Raw genomic sequence first — 20945 nt, forward strand, 5'->3', positions numbered from 1 at the left:
CGTCAAGAATGGGAAAAGATTAACTCTTTGTAATGATTCATTTATACTCGCAACTGAAAGATTTCTAAACACTGATCTGATCAATATATTTCATAATTATCATCTAGTCACCTTGAAGTTACCAGTATGCATCAACATATTTGACAAACCGGCTTTTGAGAAAACTTATTTTTATCCATTTAATATTTGCCAAGCAGTATTTACTTATCGGCCTCCTCCTGTTAATTACCACATAAACAACAGATCATAAACAACGCGTGCGGGTGTTATATTTTCGGTTCATTACTAATGCTTTGAATGATATCCTGGTGATTAATCGTTAGTGACGAGTGACTTTTATTTCCAAACGCACGTCAATGAAATGCCACAAGTAATATTAATAACAATTAACGCCTTGCTCGCCTCTGTGTGTGTGTGTGTGTCCTTTATGCAACGGTCACCTGCCTCTGTGGTCCATAAAGAAATATCACATATCTGTGTACAACCATTGCTTTACACGCCTGTTCTTGTAACTCCAGTCACATTCAAAAGGTGTCAGTAATGTCTAATTCGAATGTGAGGCAGTTTTTTTCATTAGGGCAAAACCAGCGGGTCGGAACAACAGTGGTTGTATTAGTCGCAACAAATATAAATCACCTTGTATGCCATTATGACGGTTACATTTAGTTATATTCATCTATTCATCTCACAGATACTTGATTCAGTGGGAAACTAGTGTCTACACTGCCTGTTATTTTACTGCGAATTAAAGATATCTCTGAGGAATTCATTAGACACACGAGTTACATCCCTTTTCATAAGGACAGAGGTGATTCAATTTATGTCTATAAAAACAGTTGACGAGTCACAACGAATAACCATATAAAGCGTATTTTAATTTCCTTTTCATTACATTCCTTTCATACAGCACGGCCGTCTTTTAATTTCCTTTTCTTCACAACCTTCTCACACAGCTCGACTGTCTTTTGATTTATTGTTTACCACAGCCTTCTCACACAGGTCAACTGTCTTATAATATCGGTGACTGGATCAAATGATTAGTGCATATACTGTTTAACTGCGCGAACAAACTAAGATGGGTGTAAATTTTTAAGTCTGATTATTTCAGTTATTGGATGGATTAAAGTGGGCAGGATGCTGTCATATTTCATTGCGTGGAACGTGATTTTGCACAAAAAAAAACAACAGATACCCATTTTGCTACACAGTTCAAATAACATAATTGTGATACTAGTACTACTACTACTACTAATAATAATAATAATAATACGAAGAAGCAGATGATGATGATGATGATGACGATGATGTTGCAAACATCGCGACTAATGATGACGTAAAAGTATTCTAAGTTTCATTTAACAATTTCATTTTTTTAAAAGTTCAGTCTCATGAAGGTGGAATGGAAAACATTATATCCCAAGTTGTGACCTGGAATGTGACGATTAGACTAATTATGTGGTACATATCTCCTAGTAGTAATGAACCATTATGGAATGATGGATGGATAGATGGCTGGAAACTGAGATCCTACATGTTCCCGATTTTTGTAAGATGTCCCAGAGTAAATAACAACTGTAACATTAACTACAAAACAACTTTATTGATATGAACAAGTAAGAAACATCTTGGATATTCAACAAATAGACGTTATAAGAAATTAAACAACTTGTTCATGATGAGATGAGAGTGATACATGTATTGTTTGTCATTTGATGTGAAATGATACACTGCTTGTTCAATGTGAGAATTTTCTATGTCTTCTCAAATCTCCCCATTACTTTTATTCCCTGGGCTTCTCCAGTCATGTTTCATTATAAGCATAAGCCATTTGTCATGTCAATACAGATACTGGCTTTTATTAATGTGAAACAGTGACAAAAAGCTGTGAACTTTCTTAAATGATAGGAATACAATTAATTTACATCTTGTAGACAAGTGACACATTTTCCCCAATCATCACTGGCTGCGAGGGCTTATCTCGTGTGCTAATAATGAAGAATCTTAAAACATACAAGCTGTATTATCTTCTAAAGTCATTCTGACAGAATTTAATATTATCTAGAAATATCGCCCTCATGAATAAAAGAAACGTTTGTATGTTAACATGTTTTACTTGATTCACATAAGTACATGTACTTATTAAATTTCATTTATTATGATGTGCCCAAGTTTGATTCATTCAGTCGGTCTGATTTTCCTTCACATAAAAAAAAAAAACCCAAGCAGAATGTATCATCGCGTGTTTACTGTTTATCATTTTACATTCTCATCATTAGAAATGGTACAGGTATAGATATTATTGACTAAAATTGTCAATATGTACATTAAAAAACCTGTATAGATGGAACAATTGCATGAAATTATTTTAGATATACCTTTTTAAGTAACCATGTGAAGTGATACAATTTTTGTTGCATACAAGTACAGAATCACTAAGCAAAAATGCTGTCACTAATATTCGCCAAACCCAAAAAGAAATATAAAATAAATGCCTTTAAATGGGAAATCAAAATATTTCAAAATTCTTCATTACTCAAGTCAAACCAATTCACACCATAAAAGTCACAGATACATTCACCAAGTAATGCAAATACAGTAAACTGATATAAATGAAAATAATAGGCCAAAGTTAGCCTTTGGTCATATCAGATTTACACAACTCAACAGCTGACTATTTCAGTAAGCAGGCTTGCATGCCGTAAGAGGTCATCATAAGTAAACAAGCTTGCAAACTTTTTATCATTTAAATTGTTACTATTTTGACGTCAGTTTTTTAAAATAAAGGCTAATTTATATGCAGAGCATCGTGCACACAATTATACATGTCAATGGTCTCAATTATCCCAACCGTTATACTAAGTTTTATCGAAAACTCGTGATATATACAGTCCCTATGTAACTGGCAAGTTGGGTTGAGTTGGGTTGATGCATGTTCAACAGTTTATAAATGACTGTTTAGTTCGAATGCAATGAGATCTTAAATGGTTCTTGCCGAGATTCACACCATGAAAGCTGAAACAGGATTGGTCAATTAGGATTTGGACAACTGACCTTTAGATTGTGAGTCTAGAATTCTATTACCGAGACACCATGACCCCTCTTTCACAATATTATGCATAGATGTCACTCTCTAATGAAGCCGAGACCATGACAATCAAAGTGGCTTTACCACATTCACATCCAATCAAATCTCAGTCTCCCACTGAAGAAGCTCACACAATCGAATTCAAGATCACTTAACAAATATTCATAGGTCTCCTGGTAATTAGGTTTATCCAACATCTTGACCAGATTTGCTTACTGATCAAGTGTCCCCTCCAATATTTTTCATATCACATATTCTTATAAATAAGTTGCACCAACATCTTGACGAGATTCACTTACTTACCAAACGTCCCTTGTAATAAGGTTGATCCAACACCTTGAGGAGATTCACTTACCAAACATACTTTGTAATGAAGTTTATCCAAAACCTTGAATAAATTGACTTATCAAGTGTCCTTTGTAAGTAAGTTTATCCAACACCTTGAGGAAAATGACTTATCAAGTGTCCTTTGTGATTAGGTTTATCCAACACCCTGATGAGATTGACTTATCAAGTATCCTTTGTAATTAAGTTTATCCAACACCTATAGGGGACCGACTTGACAAGTGTCCTTTGTAATAAATTTATCCAACACATTAAGGACACTGATTTAACAAGTGTCCTTTGTAAATAAGTTTATCCAGTACCTTGAGGAGATTGATTTATCAAGTGTTATTTGTAAATAAGTTTATCCAACACATTGAGGAGATTGATTTATCAAGTGTTTTTTCTAATCAAGTTTATGCAACGCCTTGATGAGTCTGACTTATCAAGTGTCCTTTATAATTAAGTTGATCCAACACCTTAAGAATATTGACTTGTCAATTGTTCTTTGTAAAATAAGTTTATCCAATACTTTGAGGAGACTGATTTATCAAGTGTTCTTTCTAATCAAGTTTATCCAATGCCTTGAGGAGACTGACTTATCAAGTGTCTTGTAATTAGGTTTATCTAATACTTGAGGAGATTGATCTATCAAGTGTTCTTTCTAATCAAGTTTATCCAATGCCTTGAGGAGATTGACTTATCAAGTGTCCTTTGTAATCAAGTCTATCCAATACCTTCAGGAGATTGATTTGTCAAGTGCTCTTTCTAGTCAAGTTTATCCAACACCTTGATGAGATTGATTTATCAAGTGTCCTTTATAATTAAATTTATCCAATGCCTTGAGGAGATTGATTTATCAAGTGTTCTTTCTAATCAAGTTTATCCAACACCTTGATCGACTGCTCCAGTATCCTAGTGGTTAGAGTGTCCGCCTCCAATTCAAGAAATCGTGGGTTCAATCCCCGGCGAGTCATGCCAAAGACATTCAAAAATGGTACTAATAGCTGCCTCGCTTGGCGCTCAGTATTAAGAGGTTAGAGTTAGGACTGGCCGGCCTGGTGTCAGAATAATGTGACTGGGTGGGACATCATGCTACATGTCTGCGGTATGATATCCCAGTGCTAGACATCAATATAAACTGCCACACTGCAGACATCGTAGCGATATGACTGAAACTTTTTTTAAAATTGTTAAAGCTACGTTAAAAATCCAAATCACACACACCCACCACCTTGATCAGATTAGCTTATTCATCAAATCCGACACAAATCTATGAGAAATCAAGCTGCCTGAGTTTTAATTAAAACAACTAATCAGATGTAATATCATCTTATTTATATGAATGGATGAGTCGTATTTATAGTCCATTTACAAAGTTTTGTCAAAATCAGATTGTTAATACAGTTCATAAAGCCATACCAATCCCAGACACTTAGTTCATTATCAAATTCATCCCTGATGTTGAGGTTACAAGCCCATATTCAAAGTTTCATCTAGACTGTATATGAAATATGGCTTCCAGAGGGGAAGCAAAGTTGGATCTAAACTGTACAAGAAATGTGGCTTCCAGAGAGGTAGCAATCTAAGTCGATCAAATGCAATATCACCTAAATGATGTCTGGATTCTGCCCATCACTAAACTTCTAAGACACCTTGACAATACACATCCACATTTAATGTTTCATCAAAAAGATACGACTTCAAGAAGGGCATCAAGCTCACATTATGCATTAATCTCACTCATTACTGAATTTGTGTAAAATTTTTATGATTAATGTTTACACAAGTCCATATTCCAAGTCTAATCACAATCAAATGTCTTCGCGTGCACATTCCAATTCTCATAAGCAAGGACAATGACCAACTCACAGAAAATACATAAACCATTCTAGTCCAAATGTTAAAAATAACTGTGACCTAGTTTGGTACTGGAATATTCCACTTCTTGAGATCCATCTGTATACCAATTTTCACAACTGAAAAATGGCATGTGTCCACGTAGTACCAAATAATGAATGAATACAAAAACATGCAAAACACTAAAACTCCTCCCACCTCTTCCACTCGAAATAATAAACTGTCCTGAGTATAAAAACAAAATCATTATAATTAAAACTACAACAGCTGATTTTAAACTTTGTTTATAAAATATGGCAAGATTATGCAACATTGAACAAACTCTAAATGCATACCATCTATTACCATTTTTAAAGAGTCAAGAATGCTGCAAAATATTTGCATCACATTTTTAACATAAGCTTGAAATCATTTTAATAACACCAACATTTAAAACAAACTCTGAAAAGATTGCAATACTGTCCATAAAAGCAATTTTATCTAAAATAATTTAATATGAAGTTTAGTCATTGCTAACAATGTTATGCAATGCCCAGGCATTTCTAACAATGTTATTATATGTCTAGACATTCCTAACAAATAATTCTGTGTCTAGGCATTTATAACAATGTTATCCTATGCCTAAGCATTCTTAACAATATTATTCTATGCCTAAGCATTCTTAACAATATTATTCTATGCCTAGGCATTCCTAACAATGCTATTCTATGTCTAGGCATTCCTAACAATGTAAATTCTATGTCTAGGCATTTGTAACAATGTTATTATATGTCTAGGCATTCCTAACAATGCTATTCTATGTCTAGGCATTTCTAACATATGGACATAGGACAACACATTTACACAGTCTGTGCATTTTAAATATGCAAATAAAAGAATGACACAAGTAAATTTACTGTAATAATTTCTAAAAGAAACAAAAACAAAGACAAAACCTATTATGTAGTCAAAATGTAGAAAATGTGTAAACTGGCACAAAAAAGGTCTGACAGATGTAATATGTGTGAAATTGTGACACGTTTAAAAATATAAGGGTAGAATTTTTTTTTTAATCATTAAAAGAATAATTTCCCATTTAGATCTCTGCCATGCCTGTTGATAAAGTACTTCAAAGTCATTTTGCATTTAAATCTCTGTTCAAAGGAACTGATACTCCACTGGCTAAAAAAGATTTATAGGCATCCAAGATGAGGCCCATTCTTATTATTAAGTGCCGAGAGTTGAAAACCTCAACAATATTCTTGATCTACAAGAATATTCTGAAGATGGATACCAAGGCGGCCATATTAATTGCAAGATCAAACATTTTTTAATTTATGACCAACTAAATACTACAAAAAGTCTTCTAGTGAAAACTACAGATTGATGTGACCATCCATTCAGGAAGAGTATCAATAAGATGCAAGATGGGCACCATGACAGCATAAAGATCAGCGCCATTTTTTCGAACAACTAGATGCTGTATCAAGTCTTTTGATGCAAAGCCCATGCCAATTTGTCTACTGTTTATGGAGAAGTATGCATAACAAGATTTTCAAGATGACAGCCATACTGAATGACACATTGGTGCCATTTTCATACAGTAACAACTGGACACTATAATTAGCCATTTCATCAAAAGCCCCAAAAGGAGAAGCAATAGCAAGATGTTGTCCATATTAAATGTCTAATCTGTATCATATTCATTTATGACCAACTTGATTAAAAGAAACAATGAAAACCCCACATCAATATGACTTTCCCTTCCTGAGGAGTGGTAAAAACAAAATTCAAGACAGTGGCCATATTGGATGTCTGATCTGCAAAATTGTATTAAGGACTGAGACATAAGAAAAAAAAATTTTTTGTGATGATCATCATTTCAGGAGCAGCAGTGGCACGATTTTCAAGATAGCTGCCATTGATCTGATGTCTGAGCAGCTCCATTTTCACAGAGGATGAACTAGACCTTCGGATGAATATGTTGTGTGAACTAGATCTTGCGATGAATATGTTGTGGGAACAAGACCTTGGGATGAATATGTTGTGTGAACTAGACCTTGTGATGAATATGTTGTGTGAACAAGACCTTGGGATGAATATGTTGTGTGGACTAGACCTTGTGATGAATATGGTGTGTGAACTAGACCTTGGGATGAATATGTTGTGTGAACTAGACCTTGGGATGAATATGGTGTGTGAACTAGACCTTGGGATGAATATGTTGTGTGAACTTGACCTTGGGATGAATATGGTGTGTGAACTAGACCTTGGGATGAATATGTTGTGTGAACTAGACCTTGGGATGAATATGGTGTGTGAACTAGACCTTGGGATGAATATGTTGTGTGAACTAGACCTTGGGATGAATATGGTGTGTGAACTAGACCTTGGGATGAATATGTTGTGTGAACTAGACCTTGGGATGAATATGTTGTGTGAACTAGACCTTGGGATGAATATGTTGTGTGAACTAGACCTTGGGATGAATATGGTGTGTGAACTAGACCTTGGGATGAATATGGTGTGTGAACTAGACCTTGGGATGAATATGTTGTGTGAACTAGACCTTGGGATGAATATGTTCTGTGAACTAGGCCTTGGGATGAATATGGTGTGTGAACTAGACCTTGGGATGAATATGTTGTGCGAACTAGACCTTGGGATGAATATGTTGTGTGAACTAGGCCTTGGGATGAATATGCTGTGTAAACTAGACCTTGGGATGAATATGTTGTGTGAACTAGATCTTGCGATGAATATGTTGTGTGAAGGTTCCCAGCAAATTGTCTAGTAATACAGCTAAAAAAATGGATTCACATAACTTGGTTTCCATAAAATTTTCCTTCATTCCAACGTTATAAAAATGAGACTGAAAAACTTTCAGTGACTAAAGAGAGACTAAAATCAAAACAAATGTAGACATCCATATATAATTTAACAATGGAATTTGTCAGAAACAGAAGAAAAAAAAATAAGCCTACAAATATAAGCTAGAAGTTTTTAAAATTAAAAATGTATCAAGTCCACCATTCATAAAGAAAACCAATTTTAAAAAAATGTACAATTTATGCTTTCTGTATCTTGATGCACATATGCTGTATATGAACTTAAATTATAGATTTTGGACAGAGAATACTGACCCCAAAAAATTAAAAAATTATGCATTATGTATTTGTGGATAATAAAGCAATAGACTTTGACCGGAGAATACTGTCAAAAAAAATTAAAAAAGTATGTATGCTATATTTGTGGATAATAAAGCAACCAATTTTGGCAAGAGAACTCTGACCCTTACAAAATTCAAAAATTATATATGCTATAAGAAAGCAAAAAAGAACTTAAATAAAGGTGTTCACAAATAAATTCAAACATGGGTAAGATGAAACCAATAAAATATTCATGTGCATTTTAAAATCAGTATGCAGTAACAAGTGGAATCAATAAAATGCTGACTAGTCATGTTTTGTAGTGTCTAGTGGAATCAATAAAATGCTGACTAGTCATGTTTAGTAGTGTTTAGTGGTATAAAGTGACAATGTCTGCAATTTGAGACCTGTACTGTATCCAACAATAAATGCAACGTCTTAGGAAAATTGGTTCTATTTTCATCATCTTGTCCAAAAGATTACAGTTCAAAATGTAGCTCTCCATTGGTATTATAAACAGATACAACAAATATGTGGAATGCACTACATGCAAGGGGAGCAATTTAGCAAAGCATCTCAAACAAATTGACACTGGACATTGTGAAACATTGGGGGTATGGTGTTGTTTATGGCTTTATAGTTGTTTAAAAATTGTGTTGGGAATAATTGACGATAAAGATCTTTTTCCAATGAAGCTGTGTTATTTTTGTATAAATTCCCTTATTTACAAGATACCCAGATACCCTGTTTTGCTAAGAGTTTCAAGCTAATTACTGTGGTAGTCATACTGGCCCTGTTTTATTAAGAGTTTCAAGCTAATTACTGTGGTGGTCATATTGGCCCTGTTTTATTAAGAGTTTCAAGCTAATTACTGTAGTAGTTATATTGGCCCTGTTTTATTAAGAGTTTCAAGCTAATTACTGTGGTAGTCATACTGGCCCTGTTTTATTAAGAGTTTCAAGCTAATTACTGTGGTGGTCATATTGGCCCTGTTTTATTAAGAGTTTCAAGCTAATTACTGTAGTAGTTATATTGGCCCTGTTTTATTAAGAGTTTCAAGCTAATTACTGTAGTAGTTATATTGGCCCTGTTTTATTAAGAGTTTCAAGCTAATTACTGTGGCAGTCATATTGGCCCTGTTTTATTAAGAGTATCAAGCTAATTACTGTGGTAGTCATATTGCCCTGTTTTATTAAGAGTTTCAAGCTAATTACTGTGGTAATCATATTGGCCCTGTTTTATTAAGAATTTCAAGCTAATTACTGTGGTAATCATATCGGCCCTGTTTTATTAAGCGTTTCAAGCTAATTACTGTGGTAGTCATATTTGCCCTGTTTTATTAAGAGTTTCAAGCTAATTACTGTGGTAGTCATATTTGCCCTGTTTTATTAAGAGTTTCAAGTTAATTACTGTGGTAATCATATTGGCCCTGTTTTATTAAGAGTTTCAAGCTAATTACTGTGGTAATCATATTGGCCCTGTTTTACTAAGAGTTTCAAGCTAATTACTGTGGCAGTCATATTGGCCCTGTTTTACTAAGAGTTTCAAGCTAATTACTGTGGTAATCATATTGGCCCTGTTTTATTAAGAGTTTCAAGCTAATTACTGTGGCAGTCATATTGGCCCTGTATTACTAAGAGTTTCAAGCTAATTACTGTGGTAATCATATCAGCCCTGTTTTATTAAGAGTTTCAAGATAATTACTGTGGTAATCATATCGGCCCTGTTTTATTAAGAGTTTCAAGCTAATTACTGTGGTAGTCATATTTGCCCTGTTTTATTAAGAGTTTCAAGCTAATTACTGTGGTAATCATATTGGCCCTGTTTTATTAAGAGTTTCAAGCTAATTACTGTGGTAATCATATCGGCCCTGTTTTATTAAGAGTTTCAAGCTAATTACTGTGGTAGTCATATTTGCCCTGTTTTATTAAGAGTTTCAAGCTAATTACTGTGGTAATCATATCGGCCCTGTTTTGTTATGAGTTTCAAGCTAATTACTGTGGTAGTCATATTGGCCCTGTTTTATTAAGGTTTTCAAGCTAATTACTGTGGCAGTCATATTGGCCCTGTTTTTTTAAGATTTTCAAGTTAATTACTGTGGTAATCATATCGGCCCTGTTTAATTAAAAGTTTCAAGCTAATTACTGTGGTAATCATATTGGCCCTGTTTTATTAAGAGTTTCAAGCTAATTACTGTGGTAGTCATATCGGCCCTGTTTTATTAAGAGTTTCAAGCTAATTACTGTGGTAGTCATATCGGCCCTGTTTTATTAAAAGTTTCAAGCTAATTACTGTGGTAGTCATACTGGCCCTGTTTTATTAAGACAAACTAGATATAACAAGTCTTTTAGTAAAAACACAATCTTGGATGTCCAAGTGGCATTATTTGATTTAGGTCCACCTAGACAATTGGATAAATGTGAGTGCCTACTATTATGACAATCCTATAGGCAGTCTAAAAGGAGTAGCAATACAAATTTGTGCTAGTGGACTGTCAGATGACTGACCATCCCACAAATTCATATGGTCTCTGACCAGTAGAGCTAAATACAAGTTTAAACAAAAACCTCGATAACAGACCTTCAATGATTCAAAAATAAATGGAGAAGATGTTTAAAAGTGCATTAAGATGTCTTGTATGGTCTTTGTTAAAGATATCAGTCACTACTTGGTTGTTATTTTTAAATTTACATATTTCTTGACTGATGTGTTCATCTCTAGTAATTAGAGTTGGGGAAGGCAAAAAATACATTTTTTATGAATATGACTTTCTAAAAAATGAAAGTTAAAAGATTAAAAGAAAACTAAAACTAAAATTATTGCAAGATAAATATGTATAAATCATATAATGTAATGAAAGTCAATACACGTACTAGAACACCATTCATCAGTCTCATTCTGGTGCTTTGCTATTGCTGTTGTGAGATGTCAAATAATCACCATCATGTGACCTCTTTTAATTTTATACATTGTTTTTGGTCACATAGAGTTTCACTCAGTATGACATTGTAACTGGAACAACTTGTCAGTGTTAATTACAGCACATCATTTTATCTACACAAATAATACTTACTTTATTGCTATTCAAGGCTGAATTTATGAACTGGAATGTAAAAGTACCATTTTTAAATTTATTTTCCAATGGAATTAATGAACTATTTGGCAAATGGGTTTTTTTTTTTTTTTGCTTTAGTGACAAATGTTGCAGCTTTTCAACAACTGTTGGCAGTCCCAAAATTCTGACTTCTATTTCTTTTCACTGCAAATACTGAGAGTCTGTTGACATGAAACAGTGATGTAAGTAATAATCAATTTAAAGTAATCGCAACATATAAGCAAAAAACTGAAGTTCAGAATTATACTTTGGTATTATTTTTTTAAATCAATTGATTAAAACATTTTAAATCCAACAAGTGATTCAAGCTGACTGTCATTTTTAAAAGCTGTTCAGGCTGCATTTCATTTGTGCTTGTAAATAAAGGTACTCCATAAAAACTTTAAGCTTTAATAAAATCCATTTTTTTGCAATCAGATTAAAATCAAGAACTATTTACAGCAAGCAGACTCTGACACTAGATCACGTTCTGCTGATCTTTGGAATTCATGGTCCACATAATTTGGAATTCATGGTCCATATAAGTTGGAATTCATGGTCCATACAAGTTGGAATTCATGGTCCATATAAGTTGGAATTCACGGTCCACATAAGTTGGAATTCATGGTCCACATAAGTTGGAATTCATGGTCCATATAAGTTGGAATTCATGGTCCATATAATTTGGAATTCATGGTCCATATAAGTTGGAATTCATGGTCCATATAATTTGGAATTCATGGTCCATATAAGTTGGAATTCATGGTCCATATGGTCCATACAAGTTGGAATTCATGGTCCATATGGTCCATACAAGTTGGAATTCATGGTCCATATGGTCCACATAATTTGGAATTCATGGTCCATATAATTTGGAATTCATGGTCCATATAATTTGGAATTCATGGTCCATATAAGTTGGAATTCATTGTACATATAATTTGGAATTCATGGTCCACATAATTTGGAATTCATGGTCCATATAAGTTGGAATTCATGGTCCATATTAGTTGGAATTCATGGTCCATATTAGTTGGAATTCATGGTCCATATAAGTTGGAATTCATGGTCCATATATATTGGAACTTCTGGTCCATTTATTTTAGAATTCATGGTCCATATATTTTGGAATTCATAGTCCATATATTTTAAGCAATGTATCACAAGTACTGCATTTGTGTCAGCAAGAATTATCATTGGAAACGTTAATTTCTAAATAAAGTTGTAATTTTCATATCTGTGAAACTGTAATTTGATTGATGATTACACTGGTCAAAAGTGCAAAGACCTTGTATCAGTGTCTGCCAGATCATTGTTACATTAGAGGTCTATAATTTAATCAGACTGGTCAGTTTTAGCATGCGTAACAACTTGTCCAGTTGTGAAAAATCAAACCCCAGTTTCATTGTTCTGATTTGATTAAAAGATGGGTAAAAAAAACCCCAGAAGACTTCAATTTAAATATCAACCTGATAAACTTTGAAGTTATTATTCAGCAAGTTTATCATCTAAAATATGGAGCACACTGGCCCAATTTCTATACAAATGGTTTTACTCTATTCATGACACATGTATCAACATTTGTTTAAAAGGATGCAATATTTAACAACTCAAATAATAAGTTTTGTTCCTCTTGGTTTATCTTTCAAAGGCAAAGATCAAATAACTCAGGTTAAAGAGCTGAAAATAGTCCCAGTAAATTTAAAATACCCCCCCCGTTAAAGAGTGCAAAATATTCATAGTCGATTTAAATTAACAATTCCCATTCTCATGAACGAGTTTGAAATGTGCAATTTAAACTATCCACCAAGTTACAGTGCAAAATGCAAAGAATATTCATACCATATTTAAAACACATCCCTATTCCAAGGTATTGACAACATTTATTGTCAATTTAAAATCATAGAAAATAAATGATGTTAGCTGTAAAACTATCACAGGACATTCTCCTCCTTTATGGTTCTAAAATGCCCAATGACCAGATTTGGTACCTCAATTACTCATGTATCAATTCTACATGCAAAGATTCGTATTAAATGTGTCACACTGTATCAATTCTACATGCAAAGAGTCGTATTAAATGTGTCACACTGTATCAATTCTACATGCAAAGAGTTGTATTAGATGTGTCACACTGTATCAATTCTACATGCAAAGAGTCGTATTAAATGTGTCACACTGTATCAATTCTACACGCAAAGATTCATATTAAATGTGGTCCAAGGGACAAATTTTTAAATGCTTAAATCTAAATCTCATCCTGATTGAAATCAGAACAAAGTGCTTTTCTCTATTGAACTTGAAGAAATAATCCAAGTGTAGAAATATGGTAAAATGTTAGACAAACATGCATATCAAGCTGCTACCACATTTTAACGGCTTTCACAAAGTGGTTGCTATATAACCAAATATGTTATACACTGGTACAAAGTACATTATACAAAGATACAAATTATGTTATACAGTGGTACAAAGTATTTTATACAATGGTACCAAACATGTTGTAGAGTGCTGATGAATTTGCTATACAATTGTACCAAGTGTGTTATACAATGGCATGGAGTATTTTATACACTGGTACCAGGTATGTCACACAGCACCAATGAGTATGTCATACAATGGTACTGCATATGTTATAGATTCTACTGAATATGTTATAAAATGCATGATATCAACTGTGGTATAAATAGCATTCAAGTAGCACTACTCAAATATGAATTGGCAGTATAATGTTCAATTAATGATCTTCATCTCATATATGTACACAACAGAGGCCATTATTAAAATGTGAATTGGCAGTATGTCACTTAACTGATAACTGTCAGATCAAATTTTTGTACAAACACATATATAAAAAAGAAATCTAAGGTTAAAGAGTTGTAGCACACAAGTAATTTAGCATAATATTTTTTGACATTAATTGATGTCAATGTATCATCCACAGGATTGGCTTTTCTTTTTCTCAATTCTTTAAACAAATGCAGTAGGAATTATTCCTTGATCTGCAACCACAGCTGCTTCTCTTGGTTGTAAATGTATCAAAGGCAGTGTTTATTGGATTACCTGAATAAAGTGGGGCAGTGGCGGATTGGGTGTGCCTTGTCACCTGTTGAACTGCAAAGCAGACAAACGTACCTCCTCAAAATAGGGCAGATCACTTTACCCTGTTGTCCTTCACAACATGGGTACTGTAGAACTCTAGAGTTTCTACATTCCTCTTACAAAATGCACACGTTGTTCCTTCTCCATTTCTAGGTTGTCTGATCAGAATGGATGATGGCATCCTTCTGGATAGACAAAAGACACATTAACAGGAATGAAACTGTGATGTGATGAAGCATCATTCCAGCCATTGTCATTTGGTACAGGCAAATCTTTCCACTGAGATCTAAGGTTATTTTTCAAGGCTGAAGGGTTGGTCTCGCTGGAAAGGTAAGAAGATATGGTGTTCATAGCTCCAAATCTTGGATTTGATATGTTAGTACTAAATTTTTCAGATTCTGCAGAATGCACCATTTATATGGTGCTGTTTAAAATGAGTCTGAATTTTCTGTGACCATGGTCGCCACACAGCCAAACTCACATTTCCACCATCACATTCTTCATTTACAACATCATCTTCATTCAAATTATCTGCAAATGACCTGTCATTTGACCAATGTCCAAGTATAGGATGTGGCTCTGAAACATGCCTTGCATCAGAACTACTTGACAAAATTGAAGACGTATTCCCAGTTCTCCTATTCATGACAGAAGCAGATGCAAGTTCATCAAAATGCGTGTCTGATCCATTAGACAAAAAAGCTGTTCTCTTTTCATGGCAGCAGCAGATGTAGGAACTTCAGAATGGGTGTCTGATTCTCTAAAACCAAAATATCCTTCATTTTTTAGGAAACTATTGGTGCTGAAGCAAGACCAAGCAACAGAGTTGGAATCGTTAGGGTTAACACTAGACATTTTTTACTTGTATGAACATTTGCCCAAGTTGGTATTTGTTGTGTTGCTCACAGGTGTATTGGAAGGTTGGAAAAATCTATCAAAGGAACTGGAGTGGACATATTCAGTTGGAGAATCATCTGAAGAAGCCATATCATTGTCTAGCAATGGATAGTCATGCTGTATAAAATTGTTTCTAAAAATAACAGATCCATTCTTTTCTGAGGACAACAACTTCTCCATAAAATCATTAGTACCTGAATTAAGTGTACAACTCAAATCAGACTCCATGTCCTGGGTATGGAAATTATTACTGAGGAACAGATAATCACTTCCATTTTCTACTGCAATATCTTCTTGGAGTTATTTGTCTGTGAACCTTCCATTGCTCATGCTGTGGACTAGTGATGTGATTTTTGTACCATTTGCAGAATTGGTCCCCATATCCATGGCAACCTCTGAAATACAAAGACAGGAAGTTAGTTAAAAAATGTTCAAGACTTCCTGCTGACCCTAACAGGGGCTTCTAAGGTCACAAAGATGGAGCCTATTCAAGTCTTCCTGGCAGATAGGACATGCGTACAAGTACATTGGTCTCAATGAACAATTTTCAGTCCAACACAAGCCGACCCAAATTTATGTTGGTCCCCATATAACCCAGTCAGGCTGGGAGTTTTTTTTACCTTTTTCACACAAGATCTTGGTAGAACGGAAAGTTTCTGTTATTTCCAAACAAATCCAAGCATGTCAATTCAGAGGGATTTTCCTTATGGCACTTGCTTTGATGCCAGAGAGGTTGTCTTTGATTGGCTATAAGGCATACACATGACTTGATGGATGAAAATTGAACCTTTCTTATATTAAACCCATGATTTTTGTCTGCTGGTCCCATTTTACCCCAAACTCCACACAAAGTTTCTTAATTTTTACAAAGGTTCACAGGTCCATGTCCATGCGAACCTCTGTAAAATGGAGTTTTTCAAAGTGTGAACAGTTAATGAACTTGAACTGAACATAAAACATTACTGAAATTTTTTTCTAGTGTTCATGAATTAAAACTCTTGAACAGTCAAAAAATGATTAACTTAAGAAAAAAATCGTGTACAATTCATGAACACTAATACATCAAAAGATGTTATGAACTGTTGCAAAATAAGAGTTCATGGACATATTAAGAAGAGTAAATGTACTAAAATCAATTAAAATAGTTCATAAAGGAACTCGTGCATAGATTTTTAGAGAGTTCTTGAGCATGTCAATAGCAGTTAAAGAATTAGAAAATAGCAGCCACCTAAATTCACATAACAATACTGAAAATTTCACAAAAATAGTTTAAGTACATGAAAGTTGTAGCTGAAGTGCAAAAGTAAATATTTATGGTGATCTGGTTGTCAATGCAGCAATAGTTAAATAAAAGAGATTACTTTTATAATGACCTGACCCTTGAACTCTAGGTCACTGTGTGTTTTCAATATTGCTCAAAATTAAACCAACTGATGAATGACTTCAGTCTTCAACAAACATGAATAATTGTCATTGTTTGTACTTATTACCTTGAATACAAAAGTTATAACAACCCAAGGATAATGTCGATGTTATAATACAGAAGAAATAGTAATGCTAGATAAAACATGAACTGTTTACACTTGTGGTCACAGTTGAAGGAGAATCCCTTATTTGCTGGAGAAAAATATCCTACTTGTTTATGCTGGACAACACTTTGCTATGAGACTGTGTACTGTTCCATTGCCTACTTTGCCATGAGACTGTGTACTATTCCATTGCCTACTTTGCCATGAGACTGTGTACTGTTCCATTGCCTACTTTGCCACGAGACTGTGTACTGTTCCTATGCCTACTTTGCCATGAGACTGTGTACTGTTCCTATGCCTACTTTGCCATGAGACTGTGTCCTGTTCCTATGCCTACTTTGCCATGAGACTGTGTACTGTTCCTATGCCTCCTTTGCCATGAGAATATGTACTGTTCCATTGCCTACTTTACTATGAGAATATGTACTGTTCCTATGCCTACTTTACTATGAGAATATGTACTGTTCCATTGCCTACTTTACTATGAGAATATGTACTGTTCCATTGCCTACTTTACTATGAGAATATGTACTGTTCCTATGCCTACTTTACTATGAGAATATGTGCTGTTCCTATGCCTACTTTACGATGAGAATATGTACTGTTCCTATACCTACTTTACTATGAGAATATGTACTGTTCCTATGCCTACTTTGCCATGAGAATATGTACTGTTCCATTGCCTACTTTACTATGAGAATATGTACTGTTCCATTGCCTACTTTACTATGAGAATATGTACTGTTCCTATGCCTACTTTACTATGAGAATATGTACTGTTCCTATGCCTACTTTACTATGAGAATATGTGCTGTTCCTATGCCTATTTTACGATGAGAATATGTACTGTTCCTATACCTACTTTACTATGAGAATATGTACTGTTCCTATGCCTACTTTGCCATGAGAATATGTACTGTTCCATTGCCTACTTTACTATGAGAATATGTACTGTTCCATTGCCTACTTTACTATGAGAATATGTACTGTTCCATTGCCTACTTTACTATGAGAATATGTACTGTTCCTATGCCTACTTTACTATGAGAATATGTGCTGTTCCTATGCCTACTTTACGATGAGAATATGTACTGTTCCTATACCTACTTTACTATGAGAATATGTACTGTTCCTATGCCTACTTTACTATGAGACTATGTACTGTTCCATTGCCTACTTTACTATGAGAATATGTACTGTTCCTATGCCTACTTTACTATGAGAATATGTACTGTTCCATTGCCTACTTTACTATGAGAATATGTTCTGTTCCTACGCCTACTTTACTATGAGAATATGTTCTGTTCCTATGCCTACTTTACTATGAGAATACGTACTGTTCAAATGCCTGCTTTACTATGAGAATATTCACTGTTCCTATGCCTGCTTTACTATGAGAATATGTACTGTTCCTATGCCTACTTTAGTATGAGAATATGTACTGTTCCTATGCCTGCTTTACTATGAGAATATGTACTGTTCCATTGCCTACTTTACTATGAGAATATGTACTGTTCCTATGCCTACTTTACTATGAGAATATGTACTGTTCCTATGCCTACTTGACTATGAGAATATGTACTGTTCCTATGCCTGCTTTACTATGAGAATATGTACTGTTCCATTGCCTACTTTACTATGAGAATATGTACTGTTCCTATGCCTACTTTACTATGAGAATATGTACTGTTCCATTGCCTACTTTACTATGAGAATATGTACTGTTCCATTGCCTACTTTACTATGAGAATATGTACTATTCCTATGCCTGCTTTACTATGAGAATATGTACTGTTCCTATGCCTACTTCACTATGAGAATATGTACTGTTCCATTGCCTACTTTACTATGAGAATCTGTACTGTTCCTATGCCTACTTTACTATGAGAATATGTACTGTTCCATTGCCTACTTTACTATGAGAATATGTACTGTTCCAATGCCTACTTTACTATGAGAATATGTACTGTTCCATTGCCTACTTTACTATGAGAATATGTACTGTTCCTATGCCTACTTTACTATGAGAATATGTACTGTTCCTATGCCTACTTTATTATGAGAATATGAACTGTTCCATTGCCTACTTTACTATGAGAATATGTACTGTTCCTATGCCTACTTTACTATGAGAATATGTACTGTTCCTATGCCTACTTTACTATGAGAATATGTACTTTTCCATTGCCTACTTTACTATGAGAATATGTACTGTTGCTATGCCTACTTTACTATGAGAATCTGTACTGTTCCTATGCCTACTTTACTATGAGAATATGTACTGTTCCTATGCTTACTTTACTATGAGAATCTGTACTGTTCCTATGCCTACTTTACTATGAGAATATGTACTGTTCCTATGCCTACTTTACTATGAGAATATGTACTGTTCCTATGCCTACTTTATTATGAGAATATGTACTGTTCCTATGCTTACTTTACTATGAGAATCTGTACTGTTCCTATGCTTACTTTACTATGAGAATCTGTAATGTTCCTATGCCTACTTTACTATGAGAATATGTACTGTTCCTCTGCCTACTTTACTATGAGAATATGTACTGTTCCATTGCCTACTTTACTATGAGAATATGTACTGTTCCATTGCCTACTTTACTATGAGAATATGTACTGTTCCATTGCCTACTTTACTATGAGAATATGTACTGTTCCTATGCCTACTTTACTATGAGAATATGTAATGTTCCTATGCCTACTTTACTATGAGAATATGTACTTTTCCATTGCCTACTTTACTATGAGAATATGTACTGTTCCTATGCCTACTTCACTATGAGAATCTGTACTGTTCCTATGCCTACTTTACTATCAGAATATGTACTGTTCCTATGCTTACTTTACTATGAGAATCTGTACTGTTCCTATGCCTACTTTGCTATGAGAATATGTACTGTTCCTATGCCTACTTTACTATGAGAATATGTACTGTTCCTATGCCTACTTTACTATGAGAATATGTACTGTTCCATTGCCTACTTTACTATGAGAATATGTACTGTTCCTATGCCTACTTTACTATGAGAATATGTAATGTTCCTATGCCCACTTTACTATGAGAATATGTACTTTTCCATTGCCTACTTTACTATGAGAATATGTACTGTTCCTATGCCTACTTTATTATGAGAATATGAACTGTTCCTATGCCTACTTTACTATGAGAATGTGTACTGTTCCTATGCCTACTTGACTATGAGAATCTGTACTGTTCTTATGCCTACTTTGCTATGAGAATATGTACTGTTCCTATGCCTACTTTACTATGAGAATATGTACTGTTCCTATGCCTACTTTATTATGAGAATATGAACTGTTCCATTGCCTACTTTACTATGAGAATATGTACTGTTCCATCGCCTACTTTACTATGAGAATATGTACTGTTCCTATGCCTACTTTACTATGAGAATATGTACTTTTCCATTGCCTACTTTACTATGAGAATATGTACTGTTCCTATGCCTACTTTACTATGAGAATCTGTACTGTTCCTATGCCTACTTTACTATGAGAATATGTACTGTTCCTATGCCTACTTTACTATGAGAATATGAACTGTTCCTATGCCTACTTTACTATGAGAATATGTACTGTTCCATCGCCTACTTTACTATGAGAATATGTACTGTTCCTATGCCTACTTTACTATGAGAATATGTACTGTTCCTATGCCTACTTTACTATGAGAATCTGTACTGTTCCTATGCCTACTTTACTATGAGAATATGTACGGTTCATATGCCTACTTTGCAATGAGAATATGTACTGTTCCTATGCCTACTTTATTATGAGAATATGAACTGTTCCATTGCCTACTTTACTATGAGAATATGTACTTTTCCATTGCCTACTTTACTATGAGAATATGTACTGTTCCTATGCCTACTTTACTATGAGAATGTGTA

Source organism: Sinohyriopsis cumingii, chromosome 12 (assembly GCF_028554795.1).
Source record: "Sinohyriopsis cumingii isolate HCF-2022 chromosome 12, ASM2855479v2, whole genome shotgun sequence".
Lineage (NCBI taxonomy): Eukaryota > Metazoa > Mollusca > Bivalvia > Unionida > Unionidae > Sinohyriopsis > Sinohyriopsis cumingii.